The sequence below is a fragment of the Labeo rohita genome, chromosome 18 (genome assembly GCF_022985175.1).
Source record: "Labeo rohita strain BAU-BD-2019 chromosome 18, IGBB_LRoh.1.0, whole genome shotgun sequence".
Lineage (NCBI taxonomy): Eukaryota > Metazoa > Chordata > Actinopteri > Cypriniformes > Cyprinidae > Labeo > Labeo rohita.
This window is the reverse complement of record NC_066886.1, coordinates 3,070,742-3,091,680: the sequence shown is the minus strand read 5'-3', so window position 1 is coordinate 3,091,680 and position 20,939 is coordinate 3,070,742.

The following is a 20,939-nucleotide window of genomic DNA, read 5'->3' as shown; positions in this document are numbered from 1 at the left end:
GTTTTGTCTAAATTTTAGTATTAGTTAACAATAATAACACCGAATTTACATTTACCTTTATGCACATGGCAGACATTTTATTCAAAAACTTGCAATGCTTTCAAGTTATACAGTTCAGCTGAGTGAGTTCAATACTGAAAGCATTCATTAAAATAGTTAATTTAATTAATTTTCCATATTTAAGCAAGTTAAATTCTATTATCCCATGTGTATAAAGTACTTTGATGAAACACTGAAAAACAATGAATGTGTCAGCGTCGTGGATGTGCGGGGAATGAGGAGTGATGACAAGGAGGTCCAGAACATGCACATTTATTAGACAATCCACACATCGAGCAGGAACGGACAGGAACAGCAGGGAATCCAACGTAAATCGACACGACAAGACTATGAACAAACGAAACAATAAACAATAACCGACAACCAAACTGCGAACACAACCAAACTTAAATACACAGACCAATCAGGGGGAGACAGGTGAAAATGATTAAGCAGTGACGTAATAATTAAAGACGGAACAGGAAAGACCAAATAAGGGCATACATGGGGAAAAAAAAAAAAAACAGTCCACAGGGTGTGGCAGAATGAGAGGCAGTTTAATCATTTCCTTCGCAGCGCAAATACTGTAAAATGATCAAAAGCAATAACCGTATGACCTCAATGAATCATTCGCAATCTGTTAGCGACCTGACACTGCTCTTAGAAACACTCATGGAAGATCACTTTGTCTTCTCGCATCAACCAGCATCACTAGACACTGCTGAAAGCAATTTTCACACCACAATTCTTCATCTAGCAGATGCAATCCGTCTAAAATTCATACGCTAGATGGCAGAGTACATAGTGTAGTAACACATCACCTGGGATTCAACTAATGACTATTTCAGCACATTTTGCCAGTGGTTAGTAAATAAGACGCAGGTGGCACATCTGTTTAGTAAACGGTTTCACCTCGCAGTGTTTACTGTAGTACATATGTGGCAGGCGCTATAATAAGTGTGTCGTTCATTCATCAAAACAGACGTCATGATGCAAGCCGTCTCTCAAACGCCTGTCTGCTGATCTGAAAGAGCAAGACACCACTGCCATCTTCTGTCTCGCTGTTTATTTGGCTCTATTGTCTCGCATCGGCTCGCTCTCGGCTGCTCTCCTCATCTCATGATAGATCATAGAGCCAGGAAGAGCAGCAGACTGAAACTTCAGCTCTGGAGACTCTGGGGAGAGAGAGAAGCTGCTTTATTGAGCAACATCTCTCTCTCTCTCAAACAATAGCCATAAACAGAAGCCGTATTCACTGCTGCAGGGTCAGCCTGGCCCATTAAAACAAACATCTGGGGAAAAGCTGATCGCACAGCCGTCCAATAAGTAGAGAGGAAACTGTGTTAGTTTTCCTGTGCATGAGAAAAGCATTTGTGCGCATCTCTGCTGGTAATCAGAATCTAGGCAATGGCCTACATACTGATGCATCTAAACAAATTTGCAGAAGTGTGGTTGTTTTGAATGCATATGTTATGTTTTCCAGCATGTGTGTGTGTTTGACAAACACATGGCAGTGAGTCTAGGTGGAACGGACTTGCTGATGTGAATTCTGGGTCAGATGAAGACGCCCAGAGAGGAAGATTCTGAATGTTCCTCAGATGTCCCGAGAGAATGTTGCACTCACAAATAAACGAGTCTGACTGCTGCGTCCTGCACTCCAGGCGTCCCCATCAACGCCACAACACTTGCAGATGACGAGAATAAAAATAAGGAAAAACAAGGGATTGACGAGATGAGAAAACAGATCAAATGAGGTGACAAGATGACAAGAAAAACAAGACTGGAAAAATGTGCTGAAATAAGAAGAAAACAAGTGGAAGAAAAGAAACTGGGAAAGACTGAAAACAAAAGTCCAAAAATACAAAATACAAAAAATGAAAGAAGACGACTAGAAAGACTAGAGGTAATGAAAACAGAGCAAGAAAAAGTACAAAAAAGAGAAAAAGAATGAAAAAGAAAATGACAGAAAAGTAAAAACAAAAAGATGGGAAAGACTAGACAACACAAAATGTTAGAAAAAGAACAGGAAGTTGCAGAAAAAAAAAGTTTAAAAAATAAAGAAAAAGATATTAGAAAGACTAGAGGAAATGAAAACAGAAATGAAAAAGAAAAACGATGGGGAAGACTAAATGAAATGAAAATGGAAAAAGTTGGAAAAAGAACAAAAAGCTGCAGAAAAAAAAAGTTAAAAAATAAAAGAAAAAAGATCAGACTAGATGAAATAAAAATAGAAAAGTTAGGGAAAAAACAAAAACGCAGAAAAAAATAGGAAAAGAGAGAAAGAAAATGAATAAAAAATATGGAAAAGACTGGATGACGAAAAAAGTCAGAGAAAAATCTAGATGAAATGAAAATAGGAAATGTTCGAAAGAACAAAAAGATGCAGAAAAATGAGAAAGAATTGGAAAAAAAGAAAAAGATGGGAAAGACTAGAGGAAATTTAAATAAAAGTTTAAAAAAAAAGAACAAAAAGGTGCAGAAGAAAAGAAAAGAAAAGAAAAGAAAAGAAAAGAAAAGAAAAGAAAAGAAAAGAAAAGAAAAGAAAAGAAAAGAAAAGAAAAGGACTTAAAAAGTTAGAAACAGAACAAAGAAGCAAGAAAAGAATAGAAAAAAGAAAAACGATGGGAAAGACTAGAGGAAATGAAAATATACGTTTAAAAAAAGGACAAAATTATGCATGAAAAAAATATTTACTTTTTTAAAAAAATAGAAAGACTGGAGGGGAATTCAAATAAAAGTTTGAAAAAGAACTAAAAGGTGCAGAAGAAAAGAAAAAAAAAGAAAAGAAAAGAAAAGAAAAGAACAGTTAGAAACAGAACAAAGACGCAGAAAAATTAGAAAGAATAGAAAATAAAAGAAAAATGCAAAATTATGCAGGAAAAAAAAATAGAAAAATTAAAAAAAAAAATAGAAAGACTAGAGGAAATTCAAATAAAAGTTCAAAAAAAGAACAAAAATTTTAAATTTTAAAAAAAAAAATTTCATTTTTTTTTTAAACAGAAAGACTACAAATGAAAACCGAAAGGAATAACAAAATGCAGAAAAGAAAACAAAAGAAAAGAAAAGAAAAGAAAAGAAAAGAAAAAAGAGATACAGACATGAAGGCCAGAGGTGGCAATTAGATGTGTAAAGAAGTGGAAGAGAGACACTGTGTCAATTAAGGAGCCCTGTGGGACCTCTGAGAAATATCTCTCAGTTTCCTCCCTGATAATAACTCTGTCTACAGCCCAAATTAAAAGATCCATCAGACAGATAACTCTATTAAAACTGTTATTAAATCATCAAAACTATTTCTCAACACCCTGCCCCATTCACTAGCAGAGCATGTTTAATTGAACAAACTAACAGAGAGAGAGAGAGGTGGTTTTACATGAGTGACAGCTAAATTACTCCCCTCTCCATGTTGTAGTGTGAATCGCTTTAGACACGCCAGTTATTATGCTGTAGCCCCGTTTACGGCAAAATTATGAAGCGTGGGTAATTTATTATGGAAGTCCCAGGAAACCTAACAAACTAATCAAACTGACTGTCCAGCAGTGCTTTCCAAAACAAACGTGGGTCCATTATCTGCTCTGGTAATGATGCATAGCATAGAAAGGCATCAGATAAGATTGTTTTCTCAAGAAACTAGAGTACAGCCTACTATGACCCATAATGAAGCATTGTACAACTTAACAATATGCTAAAACTTGGATGCACCATTATTTCCCATGCACTGTGTTAAACACTGAGCGCACACATCAGAAGAAAACACAAAAGTCAAATGCTTCTTAAATGTCAGACGCACTCTTAAGTATCTCAGTGTTTGTTCTTGGCCTACATTTTTCTATTATTTGTCCCCACAGAAAAAACAAAGTTGTTTTAGACGATGTTAAAATGCAAATAAGTGTCATCATGCTCGTCAAAGAAGCAGTTGCTAAAACTTAAAGTTGCATATCTAAATAAAAACAAGGCGCTTCTTTTAATAATATAAATATATATAATAAACCTAACTGTGAAAACAGAGCAAGCAAGAGGCATACGAGGAAGCAGAGAGAAAAATATGACATGGACAAGACATAACAGGAATATCCACAATAAATATTCTTAACTTAGTTTAAGAGAGATTTTAAATGCAAAAAAAAAAACTGCATCAACAGCTTTCACGTGTGTTGGCTTATAGCCATGCCAGTAAATATCTGAAGTTAAATAATGGGAGGTCAGAGGTCAGTGCATTAGCATTGTTATTGGCTTGAAGTGTTAATTAGAGTGCCGGTCACGTTGAGACTCCAAAAGAGCGCATGATTAAAGATTACGCTAATGCGTATGATACTCGTTATATTGCATGTTGTTCACATAGCAATTAAAATTAGCATCTGAACGACACGGTGCATATCAAGAATACAGTCATCAGTTGTCATTGTCACCTGCAGGAAAACAAAATAATTAAAATTGCCTTATTTCACCACTTCTATTGCAAGAGGAATGGAAATAACAGGGTACAACACGTGCTCAACATGATTGAGCTATGGCTCAGGCGAAAAGTGTTTGCAAGTTTTAAGCAATTGAATCACAATAGTTTCCTTTTAAAGACATTTAGGCACCTGTTAACATCGCAGCGAGAGTTTCTTTCCTGGAGGAAAAACAGCAAGAGACTGCTGGGATGAAGAGCGTCGATCTAAGTATCTGATAAACGTTGTAGCTCTCTGATCTATGTTGTAATGTTCTCGTCACACCCATCTTCTGTTCTGTACAAATCATAAAGCAGGTATTGATCTGTGTACATCGGTTTCTTGTAGACATCCGTCTAATATTCCACCTTCCTCTAGACATCCTCTCTCACATCAAACACTGTCTAGGAAAGCTGGTTTGTTTTCCTGTACATCAAATTTTTTTAATGTGTTTGATTCAAATTCACCTTCAGACTTGCACATTGGATTTGGTTATCATAAATGAGACACTGAGAATGAGATTCCGATGCTTTTTAGTGAATAATGACATATTTCAGTGTGTGACTTGGAATGTAGTGCATGAGTCATATGGACTGCTTCTATGGTGTTTTTTTGCATTTTTGAGAGGTTTGGAATGACATAAAGGTTTTACCGCCATGACATTGTATGAATAATAAAAATAAGGAGGCAGATATTCAACAAATTGCTCTAGAAAAGAGCAATGAGTGTTTGTATAAGCACGTTGCGATGAAACCTTTTTGTAATTGTTAGAATGGTCACGTATCAGCGATCTCCACTTAAACTAGAGTTGGGTATCGTTAGAATATTATCGATTCCGATTCTTTTCGATTCCCAGTTTCGATTGAATAAAAGATGATATCAAGCATATTTATTCTGTTTCTTTTTTGCTAAACATTTAGTTGCAGCTGAATACTATGAACAAAAATCAACAGGCCACATAAAAACAACATTCACTTAAGAGCTGTTTGCAAAATAGAGCTGCGTGATTCTGGATAAAATTAGTTGTTGTTGTTGTTGTTTTTGTTTTGTTTTTTTAAAATGGAAGTTGTGGTTCTCTTACGATTCTGAAGAAAAAAACATTAGACAACTAAATAAAAAAAACATGCAGGCCTAATTTATAAGTAAATGATTCAGTGATTCACTCACTATTTAATTGGTTCATTACTGGATGAATCAGTGTTTTTAAATGAATGATCAAAGACAAATACATTATTGATAGCCCCCTTTTGCCATCTACTGGCACAACAACATAATCAATAAATCTTTAACATTATTTGGAATGTCAAATTAACTTTCAAAAGAATGATTTACTGTATTTTGATCTCTACCGCACATAGAGTTTATATCCAGACTGTGAACTTTTATCCCAGTGCTTCTGTGATTATTTGAATGTTTGTAACACAGAAATAATGAACTGTGTGGTTGAAAAGACTGTGAAACTGTTTCATTTATAAACATGACAGTGTCTCTCTTTAGATCAGTGGCAGCACGAACGCAGATTTGAATGTTCAAATCACACTGGCCGTACGCTGCACAGAAGAAAGGTTGAGGAATCAAACAGATGAATCATTGTAATTTAGGAACAGAATCATGTTGGTATTTGAATCGTTTCTGATCTTCAAGGATCTGTTAAATTAAAATGCTTTGTCATATTGGTGGTGACACATCTATTGCAACATGTTTAGATTATCACAAATATTATAGCTTTTTTGACTTCTGATCACAAGTGTAGCCATACTTTGGAGCGCTATGCGCTTAGATTAGCGAGCAAGGTCCTGGCAGATCGCTAGGTCGGGTCCTCACAGATGGAAAAAAAAAGAAAGAACCGCATATAGGAATCAATAGGCGGAATCAAAATTAAAATTTTACAAGAAGTATCCAATTTCTGACCTTAAGCATCCGATTCTGGAATCGGAATCGATTTTGATACCCAACCCTACGTAAAACTGATCGTGCAGACCAAGTCGTAAGTCGCAGAGACTTGAAACTTACAGGGATGGTAGTACTCACACCGCCCACAACGTGACCCAGGCTCGCCCCAATCGGCCTGACGGGGGTGCTACAGCGAACAACAGTACGAAATTGCTCATAACATCTAAACCATCAGTCGCAGACGCAAGTGTCCTATGTTGTTGGAACGTCAGATTTGGCGAAATTCTGGGGTATTTCGCATTTTATTGAAACCCTACTTTTGCAAACTAGTCCTAGGTTTTTTGCCCGAACGGTACCAAACAATCTTCGCCAAACTCCCCATGGAACACTTATGTAAGAGCTCATTATGAGGTCACATGGAGAGAAAAAAAATTGTAGAGCTTGGCCACTTGGTATAGACACTTGTGGCACTTTGGACCAAGATCGTGCACACTGATTTTCATGTTGAAAGGACAAATGGTTGCACAGTTATAACCATTTGTATGTTTTTTTTCCTAATAACGCCTAATAATATCTAAAAAAAAAAAAACATGTCTGTCCATTGGCAGATGAAGTTTGAGCACTTGTTAGACAAGGTTAATGGAGGCCAATCAAAACAAAACTTGTGGGCCTGTTCAACTGATGGCCTCAAAGGTCTGAGAGAATTTTGAAAGAAATCGGCCACTGGGGGGCGATATAACACATTTTTCAAAGGCATAAACGATTGTAAGTTATACGTTTTTTCGCACATATGTGCGATATGTGCTAGTTTTACGAACTCGTCCTAGGTTTTTTTGCTCAATCTGGAAAAAAACACTGCAGTACAATTCTCTGGACTCTCTAGGTCAATAATTATCAAAAAAATGTTGAAATTTACCCTTTGGGTGGTTATAACAGGGTTGTTCAGAAAAGGGGCCTGTCCAAATTTACCCCAAATCCTATAAAGTCTAAAAGAAAAACAGGTGATTCTAAACAAGCATGCAAAGTTTTAAGGAGATAAGACGACAGCTGACGCTATATATTTGCCAAAAATGTTTTTTTTAAATCATTGATTTAGGTGGTTACAGGCTTGCTAAATAATGTCTTTTTTTAAAATGTGCTTAAATGCCTTAAAGCGCTTGAACCCTGGTAAATCGCTTATTTTTGAGTTTTTTAAGTTTTTTTTTTTAAATAATAGAAATACATACACCTTAAATATAAACCCTTACTGTAAAAACAGAGCAAGAAAGAGCCAAAAAAAGGAAGCAGAGAGACATTGGTTACTTGTAGATATCCGTCTAATTTTCCACCTTCCTCTAGACATCTTCTCTCACTTCTCACAACACTGTCTAGGAAAGCTGGTTTGTTATCCTGCACATCCAATTTTTCATGCATTTGATTCAAATTCACACTTATGAAAATTCAGACTTGCACGTTGGATTTGGTTATGAGATACATAACAACCAATGGTGTTTGGAATTATGTTTGAGCCGTTGTGAATGAGATTCAAAAGCTTTTCAGTGAATAATGACATATTTCAGTGTGCTCCTCGCACAAAGCTATTGTATGACTTCAGAAGACTTGGAATGTAGTGCATGAGTCATATGGACTTCTTTTATGGTGATGTTTTTAAGACACGTAAAGATTTTATACATGTTTTAAACAGATTGTACCGCCGTGACATTTTACAGGATCGAGTGGACCTCCATTTATGGAGATTTTTATTCTATTCTAGGATAATGTCCATATACAAATGCTTAATAAATAAAACTAAAACGGTTTCAACCACACCAGGATAAGATCAAAATCCTTCCATGACCTCTTCACAAGCCAGATCAAAACATTATCTCACCTTTACTGAAATGTTTGAGTCCCGAATAGATCTCCACCTACGTCATTCCTCAGAACTAGACGCCTTTCTTCTTGAAAACAAAAAGTTACAAAGAGTTCAGGAGTATGACAGCATTCCCTGAAGGACTGAAAGTGTTTTTGAAGGTGAAGCCTGACTTGTACTTATAAGTGTCTTTAAAGGAATAAATAGTTCAACCCAAAAATGAACATTCAGTCATTATTTACTCACCCTCATGTCATTCCAAACTCTTATAACTTTCTTTCTTCTGTGAAACACAAAAGGAACATTTTTTGACGAATTGTACTAGTTGCATGCAATTATAACGAATACAGACTGGTGCATTCAAGCTTCGAAAAAGGATGCTAAAGAACCATGAAGTAGTCCATTCAACTTTTGCACACTATGTGAGAAACAGATTGAAATAAGTAATGCAACCTGAAGCCCATATTACAAGCTCCAGCATCCATTAGGTAAAAGTTGTGAGCAAAACTTCTGAGGAACATGAAGACGATGGGGAAAGAGCATCTCTTTAGGTCTGAAATGTCACGCAGTCACGCATGCATTTTAATCAGGAAGACCTGCAGGAAACTCTGTGTCTCTTTTGATCACTAAGACTGCTGGGGCGAAACCACTGTTAACATTCAGAGATGAAGACAATTTTTGACATTTCACAGACCCTAAAATACTATGAACACACGAAAGCCTAAACATTAATCTACAATGCATAAAAGACACATAACCGATACAAAAATGGCACCTCTGTCCATAACCTCTATCCACTGATTCATGCTAGCAAGCCCACAAACTCTCCAATCTTGATTAACTTGATGTCAACATGAAGTCAAAATGACTTTCTTAAAGGATTAGTTCAGTTCCAGACTAAAAATTTCCTAATAATTTACTCACCCCCACGTCATCCAAGATGTTCATGTCTTTCTTCAGGCGAAAGTAAATTAATTTTTCTGAGGAAAACATTCCAGAATTTTGCTCCATATAGTGGACTTCAATGGAAGCCAGTGGGTTGAAGGTCCAAATTGCATTTTCAATGCGTCTTCAAAGGGCTTTACACCAGGGGTGCCCAACCCTGTTCCTGGAGATAGACTTTCCTGCAGAGTTTAGTTCCAACCCTAATCAAACACACCTGTCTGTAATTATCAAGTGCTCCTTGAGATCCTAATTAGCTGGTTCAGGTGTGTCTGGTCAGGGTGGAGGCTGAACTCTGCTGGAAAGTCGATCTCCAGGACCAGGGTTGAGTACCCCTGCTCTACACGATCCCAGCCAATGAATAAGGGTCTTATTTAGCAAAACAATCGCATTTTTTTTTTTTTATTTCATTTATATACTTTTTTAATCACAAATGCTTGTTTAGCACTAGCTTTCGCATTATGTAATCATGTTGGAAAAATCAGACACGATGTAGGTAGAAGTACCGACCCAGTGTTTACAAAGCGAACGTGCAAGGAATGTCACGCCACATGTGACCTTTCCAACGTGATTACGAAATGCGTGAAGTCACGCATGTGCATTGCAGAGCTAGTGCAAGATGAGCATTTGTGGTTAAAAAGTATAAAAATTGTCTTTTAAAAAAAAAACGACCAATAGTTTATTCCTCAGCTGGGATCGAGTCTGGGTCGATATGGCTAGGAACTATACTCTCATTTCAGCGTAATAATCAAGGAACTTTGTTGCCGTACCATGGGTGCAGCAGGCGCAATGATATTACGCAGCGTCTGAAAGTGACCGGCACTAAGTTTGTGTAGATGCAGAGTTGCAACAAGCAGAGTTGATGGTTGCGTAATATCACTGCGCCGGAATACGCCGGAATGAGAGCATAGTTCCTAGCCATATCAGCCTAGAAAATCACAACTTTTCATTTTCCGTCAGTCTTAGTACAGAAGAGTCAAGTTTTAAATAGGAAAAATATCATCATTATATATGGTCATTTTTGAGCGAGATGCTATCGGTCTAATCAGATTCAATGATCTATGCTAAGCTATGCAAAAAGTGCTACCTCCAGACCCGGAGATTGGCTGAATGGATTCGAAAACGGTAAAACTCAACTATTTAACTCTAGGGGAGTTGGACAATGAGCCTATTTAAAAAAAAAAAAAAAAAAGTGGAGTGTTCCTTTAATACATGTTTCTGATCTTGTTGTCCACAATTCGTCAAGGCAGTTTATTCCAAAGTAAGAACAAGGAATGCTGGTCCTGATAATCTTTAATCCGAATATAACAACTTGCCCCAAGTCTGAAACGACTTTCCATTTTAGCTAACTTTAACAACCGTTTCGGTACAGAACATCCACTTCAACAATCCAATCAATTCTCAACGCACAATCTAAAGTCCCACCCAAACTTTTACATTATGGAACAAAAACGGGTTTTATATCCCGTTGACTTTAACTAGAAGAAACGTACATTTTGTTTTAATTACAATGAGCTTCAAAGGGTGGCACAGGGTTGACCCTCAGGACAGGGCTTACCTGAGGGATGAGTCAGAAGCCTTTATATCCTCTTCGAGCTGAGAGAGACTTACTCCACCGAGGGAAGACAGACAGAGGAAGTACAACACAATACCCTGGAGGGGAAGAGCTCATCACAATGAAAGACAACTTTGGGAATCCTGTATTCCTTTGTTCCCTTACTTCCGTCTACTTTTGCTCGAACACAAGTAGTTGAACTGCCTAGGACTTATCATGAGGTCTACAGACTTAATGAGAGGTACAGAAGAAAAGGAAACTAAATTGTCCTTTGATCAGAAAATGGAAAGCACAAGGAGACTTGTCATAAAGAGTTAAAAGCCGGAAGGCTGGTTGCCAAAGGCGTGAGAAGGGTGAAAGGTAATGTGAGATTCAAAGGGCAAAGCCGTGTATCAAAGGACACCCGCTCATTCTCTAATGAGGGCCAGAAGCCCCAAAGTCCTTCGCAGAAGTGAACGGAGTTGGCAGTCTCAGAACCGCAGGGTGCCACACACTTGGACTGCAGACAGAGGCTCCTAGGCACAGCCCAAACCCCCCGCAGTGCGGCATGTTCTCAGCACGACGGCGAGTGCATGGCACAGCCTGTACAGCGCTTCAGCACCGGTGCTGCCTCATTACTGAGCCACAGTTAAAGAGATGAGCGGCGTACACCTCCAGTCCTGCTCTTTCCTCCCTCGTTCTGGCTCTGTCACATGCCTCCCGCTCAGCCTCTACGCAAAGGCCTGATCCCTGTAAAGAGGCAGTGCAGTCCTGTCCTTAACCACACACACCAACAGACCTACCAGTTTCTTTATTTCACAGTTTCTGGTTTTCTGCCATCTCTTTCTCTACCTTCTCAAGTTCGTTTTCTTGCTTTCTTTTTTGCACTTCATTAGGGGCTTTCACACAAGAGGAACCTTTCATAGTTCCTAGAAGTATTGGTGGACGTACCCGCTTTTTAGCGTGTTCACACTGCAGGAACTAGTTTATATCTTGGAACTCTGTTTGGAGGAACTAAATTAGCTCCTACTTCAGGGTAGGGTCTAAAACAGTAGCAACTACCAGTGATGTATGTGTTTGCCTACTGGCCAAATGCATACAAAACACCGGCTACCCAGCATTTTTAAAAAGCATGGATCATGGAAAACAGTGATAATGGCATTTGCCTGTTGTCTGCAGTGTTGTGTTCTTTTCTCATCCTTGATGACAACAATGCGAATTGACCATTCGCAAACAGCTTGACTGACAGGCACTCTGACCAATCACAACGCTAAATCTGCCATTCTGTCCAACAAACAAATCAGACAGGAGAGTAGATTGTTTCATACCTTGAAGTAATCTGCTCTGTCTTGTCTGTCGGCTTGTTGTCAGTTTCCTCTATAAATAAAGACGTTTCTTTGGGCCCTTCAGAGTTCCTGTTGCTAGTGCGAACACAATCTGGTTCTCTTCTGGATTCGTAGAACTTTGCGGTGCAAAAGCATCTATTTGCTTCCTTAGTGCGTTTCATTTCATTCCCAAACTGCCTTCAGTTTTCCTCCTCTCATCCTTCACTCTTTTCCCTTCCTTCATACTTTCTGCGCTGCTCTCAGTTCCCTTCCATCCAGCTCTTTTTCTTCATGCTTTCTCCTATGCACTTAATTTTTCTTCCTTTCTGAACTTTGTTTCCTTCCTTTCATCTTCCTGCTCTCCACTTTTCTTCCTTCATTAAAGTTTTCCTTCCAGCTATTTTTCTTCATTTTCTTTGTGTCCATCATTTCCTTTTCTTCGTTCCTGAACTACTTACTTCCTTCTTCTTGCCCTCCATTTTTTTCCTTCATTAATGTTTTGCTTCCTGATTCAAGAAACCAATGTTTGCCTTCCTACCTTCAGTCTTTTTCCTTTCGTCCTTCTTTCTCCTTCCTTCATGCTTTCTGCCCCGCCCTTCATTTCCTTCCATGTTTTCCTTCAAGTCCATAATTTCATTCTTAAGTTCGCTTATGCAAGTTTTCCATCCTGCCTTCAGGTTTCCTCCTCTCATCCATCACTCTTTTGCATTCCTTCACACTTTTTGTCCTGCCCTCAGTTTCCTTCTATCCTGCTCTTTTTCTTTATGCTATCCTCTGTGCACTTCATTTCTTTATTCTTCCTCCCTGAACTTTGTTTCCTACCTCTCTGGGTTCTTTTCCCTCCATATCCTTCCTTCATTAATGTTTGCCTTGCAGCTGTTTTTCTTCATTTTCTTTGTGCCCATCATTTCCCTTTCTTCCTCCCAGAACTCCTTCCTTTTTTCCTTCATGTTTTGCTTCCTGATTCAAGGAACCGAAGATTCCTCCTAGGGTCCTTTAATCATGTTTGTCTTCCTGTCTTCAATCTTTCTCCCTTTATCCTGCTCTCTTTTTCCTTTCTTCATGCTTTCATTTCCTTTCTTCCCTAATGTTTTCTTTCCTGCTCTTTTTATGCTTCCCTTTTCTACTTTCCTGAACATTCTTTCCTTCCCATCTACTTCCTGCCATTCTTTCTTGCTTTTCTGTCCTTTAATACCTCTCTTCTGTCCTGTCCACGTCTCCTTCTCTTGTTATCTTTCTCATGTTTTATTTCCTTCTCTCTTTTCTTACTTCCTTCTCTTTCTTTTTCCATTTATGCTTTGTCTCTTTCCTTCTGCCTCTTTCCTTCCTCACTCCATTCTTTCTCTTTCCCCCAACACCTCGGCTCTGCTTTGCAGAAGTTTATAGCCCATAAGAATCACTAATAATCCAATTAAGCCCAGCCAGTTCTGCAGTCAATGCAGAATTCTACCTCCTCATGTCCCTCTATAACTCTTCAAACACAGACCATCAGGGAGAAACAGGTGAGTAATATATGATTTTGTGCTGTATACACGTGTACCCTGTGGCAAGACACTGACGATGCAGATTTTGTGTCACAAAATGAGCTCTGCTGCCACATATCAAACCCTGACAAAATCCCCAACCTCAGTCTATGCCTTTTCAGCATATAACGTTAGATTTTCTGAGCACACTTCTGCTGAGCAAAACCTGCTCATGACATTACAAAATAGATCTTGAACTTTTAAGAAGATTACAGTAGATTTATCTTCTCCACAAATGGATGCATTTTAGTCTGTCATTTATTACTGGATACCTAAATTAAGTACTCCAAATGCTGTCTTGTACCTTTTTGAAGAACGGCTTGGCGATCCAAAAAAAAAAAAAAAATGCATTTTGTTAATGGATTTTGTTTGGAAATTCCTGCTCTGAACTTTTTGGTAGATCTTCATACAGTTAGAATGTCTTTTCAGAGCTGAAATTAGCATGAAAATCTCTCTCTCGTTCTTCTTTCACATGTAACATTTTCTTCAATGAAGTAAAGTTAATAAATTTTCTCTGCATTCAGACAAGAATTTAAATTTAGGCTCCATTTAGACCTGATATTAACATGAATTTTGCATCTGGTTAGTATCTGGTTTTAGCTGGACAGCTTTTGCACCTTAATTCCAATGCATCTTCAATGTGAAAGTGGTGAGAATCCATCCCTGACCGCTTAACATGGTCAAGTGCTGCCTGATTATGACCAGATTAAAAAATGCATGTTAGAACAGGAACCTTAGTCTTGCACTGTTCATATGACAATACCAACTGCCATGGAAAATCTGTTCTGTTCTTAAAAATGAGTCATTAATTACACAGATCATATACATACCCAATAATGTTAAATTTTCATTACACTAGTGGGCATCATTAAACTATGCCTTCTGTTCTCAAAACTGTTCAGTGAGCTATATGATGACTAGCACAGCTACAGATACAAAGTTTTTATTAAAAAATAAATAAATAAATAAATATTAAAAAAACACATTAGGAATGACTCTTTTACTGCTGCAACAGCACATTTTTGCATGCATCATGTCAGGCGAGTTTATCTGAAAAAGCAGACACCACAATGATAAACCAGAGTTTAATAATAGGAAAAATCTTGAGAGGAAAAATTCAATTAATTGCACATGCATGTCAGTATGTGACTGGAAAACAAGGCGCAATATACTGTTCTGCTTGTGGATATATGACTCCTCACAAAACAAAGAGGCCTATCTTTAATGTCACTAACCCAGCAAACCGGTTACAGACAAACTGATGCACCATTTACCGAGTCACTTACATTGTTTTACTAATACTCTAATAGTTAAATAACAGCCATTTCCCACTGTAGAAACTAGTAGAGGTGCTTAAGTATTCTGACAGTCTCAGATTTGCATGTCAGCGTTCTTACTGCCATGTTGATAATATAATAAAAACCAACTGAAAAAGCCAAAGTGCAATATAAGTGTAGATTCAATTCTGCCATTCTCCATTGCTGCTGTTGTTGTTTCTATTGCGCTGTGGGCAAAAGCAAACGTCAGAAGAAAAGCAGTGTGCACTTGATGACGCCATCATGGAGTTCCCGCTGTAGAGCGAAAAGTTTGTTCTGGTCTGTAATTCCTCTGGAGAATTTCTTCTTCTCAAGTACTGAAACTACATGTCACTGCCGCAGTAAACCTGTAAAACCTGCAAACACTGACCTCTGTGTAAACTGATGTGATTTTCATGATAACAGCGACTTCTCTGACGGTCAGTCTCTCTTCAGTGTGGTGTAGAGCTTCATTGGGAATTCCTAATAAATAAATAAATAAATAAATAAATAAATAAATTACAATTACACTTATCATCATTCACTAATCTTAGAGTTCATCAAAGATCTGTCTTGAATTTTTGGTTTAAGTGTAATCACAAAAATTAAATTTCACTTTGGAGATTTCAGAAACTGTTTAGACTTCCAGAACCCTACTGTTCTTCTGAAACCGAATAATGATTTATCATTTGTGTTTTGTTTTACTTCAACCACAAATTCAAAAAGAATTCTATTAAAGCTCAGCAGATGTTTAATGAAGGGTGTAAGGAACATTACTGAGCACCAAACATACAAACTTTCACATACACAGACTGCACAGCACGAGGAAGAGTCTGTAGAATGGGAATTAATGGAAGTCATTTAGAGGCCTTGCACTGTGTTTTTTCCTCCCTGTTGCCCAGGGATGTTATTCATTATTTTAATATATCTCCATGACATTCCAGTACATCCACTCCCTGCATCCTAAGTGCTAACACAGACACAACACTGAGGCATATATTACTCTCATTTACTCCAAACATAGACTGCAGAGGTGCTACACAGATAAACAGTATCCTAAACAATATAAATGCAGAGGAGCTTTAATTTAGCACTAGGATGTGCATTTTCAAATGTATTAATCTTAGTTATAGACTTATAGTTAATATTATTATAGTTGTGAGGATGAAAAAAAGGCAGCAAAAATAGATCACATACAATATCACCAATAATAATAATATTCAGTTATTATTATTATTATTTACATGTCTATTGTTAATATTATTATTATTATTATTATTATTATTATTGATTTACTCTGTAAATACATTTATGAAAGTGATTAATGCACTTATTATTTTTCATCATTTATTTACTTATATTATTATTTATTTACAAAGTGAATCTATTATTATTATTGGTGTTGCCATAATATAACAGCAACTAACATATTTGAGACATTTTAGTATTGGATAAATAATTAATGCATTCTTTTTGATTACTTTAAATGTTATTTATTTATTTATTTATTTATTTATTTATTTACATAGTGAATCTATTATTATTATTTTTATCATTATTAATATTATATTGATTCACTCTGTAAATACATTTACAGATAAATGATTAATGCACTCTTATTACTAATTATCATTTATTTATTTATTTATTTATTTACAGAGTGTATCTATTATTATTATTATTATCATTATTATTATTATTATTATTATTATCATCATCATTATTATATTGATTCACTCTGTAAATAAACACATTTACAGATACATGATTAATGCACTCTTTTATTATTACTTATTTATTTACTTATTTATTTACAGAGTGAATCTATTATTATTATTATTATTATGTTAATTCACTCTGTAAATAAATACATTTACAGATAAATGATTATTGCACTTTATTATTAATTATCATTTATTTATTTATTTACAGAGTTAATCAATAATAAGAACAACAATTACAACAGTTAACCATGGTAAAAACCGCTGTGCTGTAATGCTTTATTAAATTTACCTAGTCAATCAGACAATATTTATCTTTATTTCATCCTAATGTGTACAGGCTATGGATCAAAATGTTTGCAAACTGCCTTTCCAATAACAACCGACACACAAAGAGCACGTTACTTGAGTTATCAGCCAGATCTCGACTCGCATTTTCACACCTCTTTGCAAACATTGAAGGAAAGGCTGTAATTTAGTTTGAAAAAAGGTAAAATAAGAGAAATAGCGAGGGCGCAAAGAAGCGTAGGTAAATAACTCGTTTAGCGCGTCCAAGCCGGGAGAGTTGAGCGCGTCTGAGGTGCGAGATGATGAATGGCCAGTGTGAATGAGTTCTAACACGGTTCTAACGAAGCCATTCAGTCTCAGAGACAGGTGTGAAGTGAGGGGTGGGACCCGAGCCAAGCAAAGCGTTCGTCGACAGCGAAGCCCATTTTTGGCTGAGCCTCCCTAGTCCATCATGCCATTAAGATCAAAAGAGTGTCAGCTGAATGGACATGATTTGGTTGCTTTATAAGATGAGACGCTGATAGCTGAATGTAGAAATGCCATTAACACCCTCCCGGCCCCCTTTCTGGCACCGTGCGCCGGGTTTTCGAGCGTGTTCTAGCTGTCTATCAAGCTGATAGGATCAACAGAGTGCTGACGGCATCCTTGATTCGCCTCCTCAGGCTCGTCAAGTCTCTGAGGTGTGTGCGTATGACTCGAGACATGACCTGAGCAAGTCGAAGGCCATAAACAAACACTTGCAGTCTGGACATTCCCGGTAAATGCTGACAAACAGCGCAAAAAGAAAACCTTTAGGTTTCAGACACGAGTCATTTTTAGCAGGAGGATGTCTGCATTGGTTCAGGTAAAACCAGACGAGGCTTTATACCCTCTATTCCTGAGTGGCATGAGGATATAATGCGCACCTTAAAATAAGCTCTCATGATATCATCTGTCGTGACTAATGGGTTCGGGGACCATTAGAAATCCCGGGATGAGTCTACAACCTGGGTTTCATGAGGTGGACACAATGGAGGCAGATAATGAGGGCATGTATCTCCATGTTCTCTTGTAATCTCCCCAGACTATTTCTTCTGGACACCTGAAGAAACCGTAAAGTTCACAAACTTCGAGGTCACAGCAAAAAACACTCACTTTTGAAATACAACAACTTGTAATTGTTTTACAGTACGCGGGTCCTGTGAGTATAACGTTTCACCTCAGTGCTGCCGGACTTGTAATATCCTGTGACTCAAAGTAATGTTTTATTGAGAAATTATTATGCTTCCTGTTGTCCCTTTCACTGTTCTACAAATATTTCAGACAGACTTTCAAACTAAAGACATTAAACACTCCATTAACTCTGCTTGCCATAGCATTCACTTCAAATGGCTTGAGGAAGAAGGGGGGGAAAAACTGCATTACAACATTCGCACTATTCTGCAGCAACACTTCCTTCCATGGGAACTGCACTCAAGGCAAGTTTATTATAAACATGAAACATGCCTAGATCACATTTAACCTCAAAAGTAAATTTAAAGATTGTTAAGGTTTTGCAACATTTTCTTGCTCTAGATTTTGGTGAAATGTTGCCAGGACATATCTTGACAGATTTAACACATTTAATATGAAACACTTCAAAGTCCTTCACACAGCCATAATGGCATAAAAATCAAATTAAAAATATAGCTGCAAGCAGCAATCACAGGGTCAGACATACCAATGGCACGCTGAAACTGAGTAGAACAGTTAGTCATAGATGAATTCGGTAGTGAATTCATGAAAATCAACTACTTCAAAGGCTGAGAGCAGATTTACATTTGAAACCAGATTTGTGTGGTACTTAAGTCAGTGTGGCAATGAAAATGTGTAAAGTTTTGGTTCAATGTGCACATACTACTAATATAATAGCTCACTTTATGTTTGCTATCTCTGTCAGCAGCTTCATTAAAGTTAAAGAAAAGTGCCTGAATGTGACAAAACCTAATTAATAAACACTTTAAAAGACAGAACCAAAATAACAATATGAACATCAGTTCAAATTGACGGACATTTTTTAATAATGCGATAAAACATGATTTTAGGCCAAATTATTCCAAAGTAAAATTAATTTAGACTATGTTTTATGCACCTTGGACATAAGGTTTACCAAACTCATCTACTTCACTGAGGGCATAATGAGATTCATACACATTAAGTTTCCGGAGTGCCTATTTATTTATTTATTTATTTAAGTTATATTTATAGGGCTTTTTTTATTTTTTTGAAACGACAGTTGAGAGCAGACAGGGAAGCACTGGGTGAAGATGGGGGGGGTGGGATTGGCAAAGGACCTCGAGACGGATAACCGGCAGCACATTCGCATATATGTTGGCACACTAACCACTGGGCTATCGGTGCCGACTCCGGAGTGCCTATTTACACTAAGTGAAAATGGCCCGACTTGTTGGCAGAGGCTATTTACAATAACTCTGCCCACCAACATGTTATTGTGGTAGTCAACACTATAAAAGATGAGCATCACACAATATCTCCAGTGGTGTTGATGTTCAAGCGTGTGCCGTATTCGATTTGACACGATTGACCAGAGCCCGAATCTGTCCTTTGCCAAACCTTTTTCACCTATTCAAATCTCATATACTGTACAATGGAAAAACATTTATTTTAAATAAAAATTAAGGAAATAATCAGTAGAAAATAAATTATCAAATAGGGTTAGGGTAGGTGTATGTAGGGCTTTATTGTCCCCATAAGGTAGCATCCAGTTAATTTGAATTAAATATATAATTTACACTTAATACATTATTATTGCAAACTGTTTCATAATGTACTACAATACAATTGCCACTATTTGCAATAAGTAGTATAAATAGCAGGAAATTCTGCTATTTTAGCACAGTGTAAAATAGAATCTACAGCTATTTGCACTTAGTGTAAATAGCATATTGCTGAAAATGTAGTGTAAAGTGAAAATGTAGTGTAAACGGGATCCATTGCTATTTGCACTTAGTGTAATATCATCTATCACTAAGAAAATATGCTATTTTCACTTAGTGTAAATAGCATCTAATTGCTGTTTGCACTTAGTGTAAATAGCATCCATCGCTATTTACACTTTGTCCAAACAGCCACTGCTTTAAGTTTCACGTCAAAGCGTTGTGAGGATACAGCCTCACTTCCTGTGCGCAAATGATACAACTTTTGCCATGGTCTCAAGATCATCTGCACCAATTTTGGTGAGGATTTGCTGAAAACTGTAGGATGAGAAGTCAAAAAGTGACTTTTGATTAGAGAACTTATTTACTAACTAGTTGCTTATTAGCATGCATATTACTAACATATTGGCTGCTTATTAGTACTTTTAAAGCACATATTACACTTATAAAAGAGGTGTAGTGACACCGTAGAGGATTCATTTTCCTTTCATTAAACAGTTCTTAAATGAACCATTTTGAAGAACGTTTTTCCACTATAAATAACCATTTCTGCATTTGAAAGTTTCCAGGGATGTTCAAGGTTCTTCAGGGAACCATTAATGCCAATAAAGAGCCTTTATTTTTAAGAGTGTAATGCATGAGCATAATCTAGATCCCTTAACCCTAATGATACCTAAACATAACTACTACAACAACTACCTTACTTACTATTAATAAGCAGTAAATTAGGAGTCCATTGAAGGAAACCTCTTATTGAAAATGTGTTTCCTAATCTAAAGCTTTTCCTCCAAAACATGCCTTGACTTCTCCTCCTAGAGTTTTCATCAAATCTTCACCAAATTTGGTGCAGATGACTGTTTTTTACATTTAGTTTGGTCGTATACGATAGACGAACAGGCTAAGATAAGTAATAATCAAAATAGACTACAATGACTAGAACGCAAAGTTCAAAAAGTCAAAAACATGACCTAGATTTATATTTGCCAAACTTTCTGCTAGCTGAGAAGACAGATCTTTCATAGCCCCTAAACCACCTCGTCATTTGTTAAAAATTCCTAACCAGTATCCCATTTGCTCCCATGGCCCTGTGAGTACACATCACACACATTAGCATGTCAGAATCAGTTTTTTCCACTATGACGCAGTTTGGAAATGGTGCATCTGTATCTGTAAGTCTTTAGC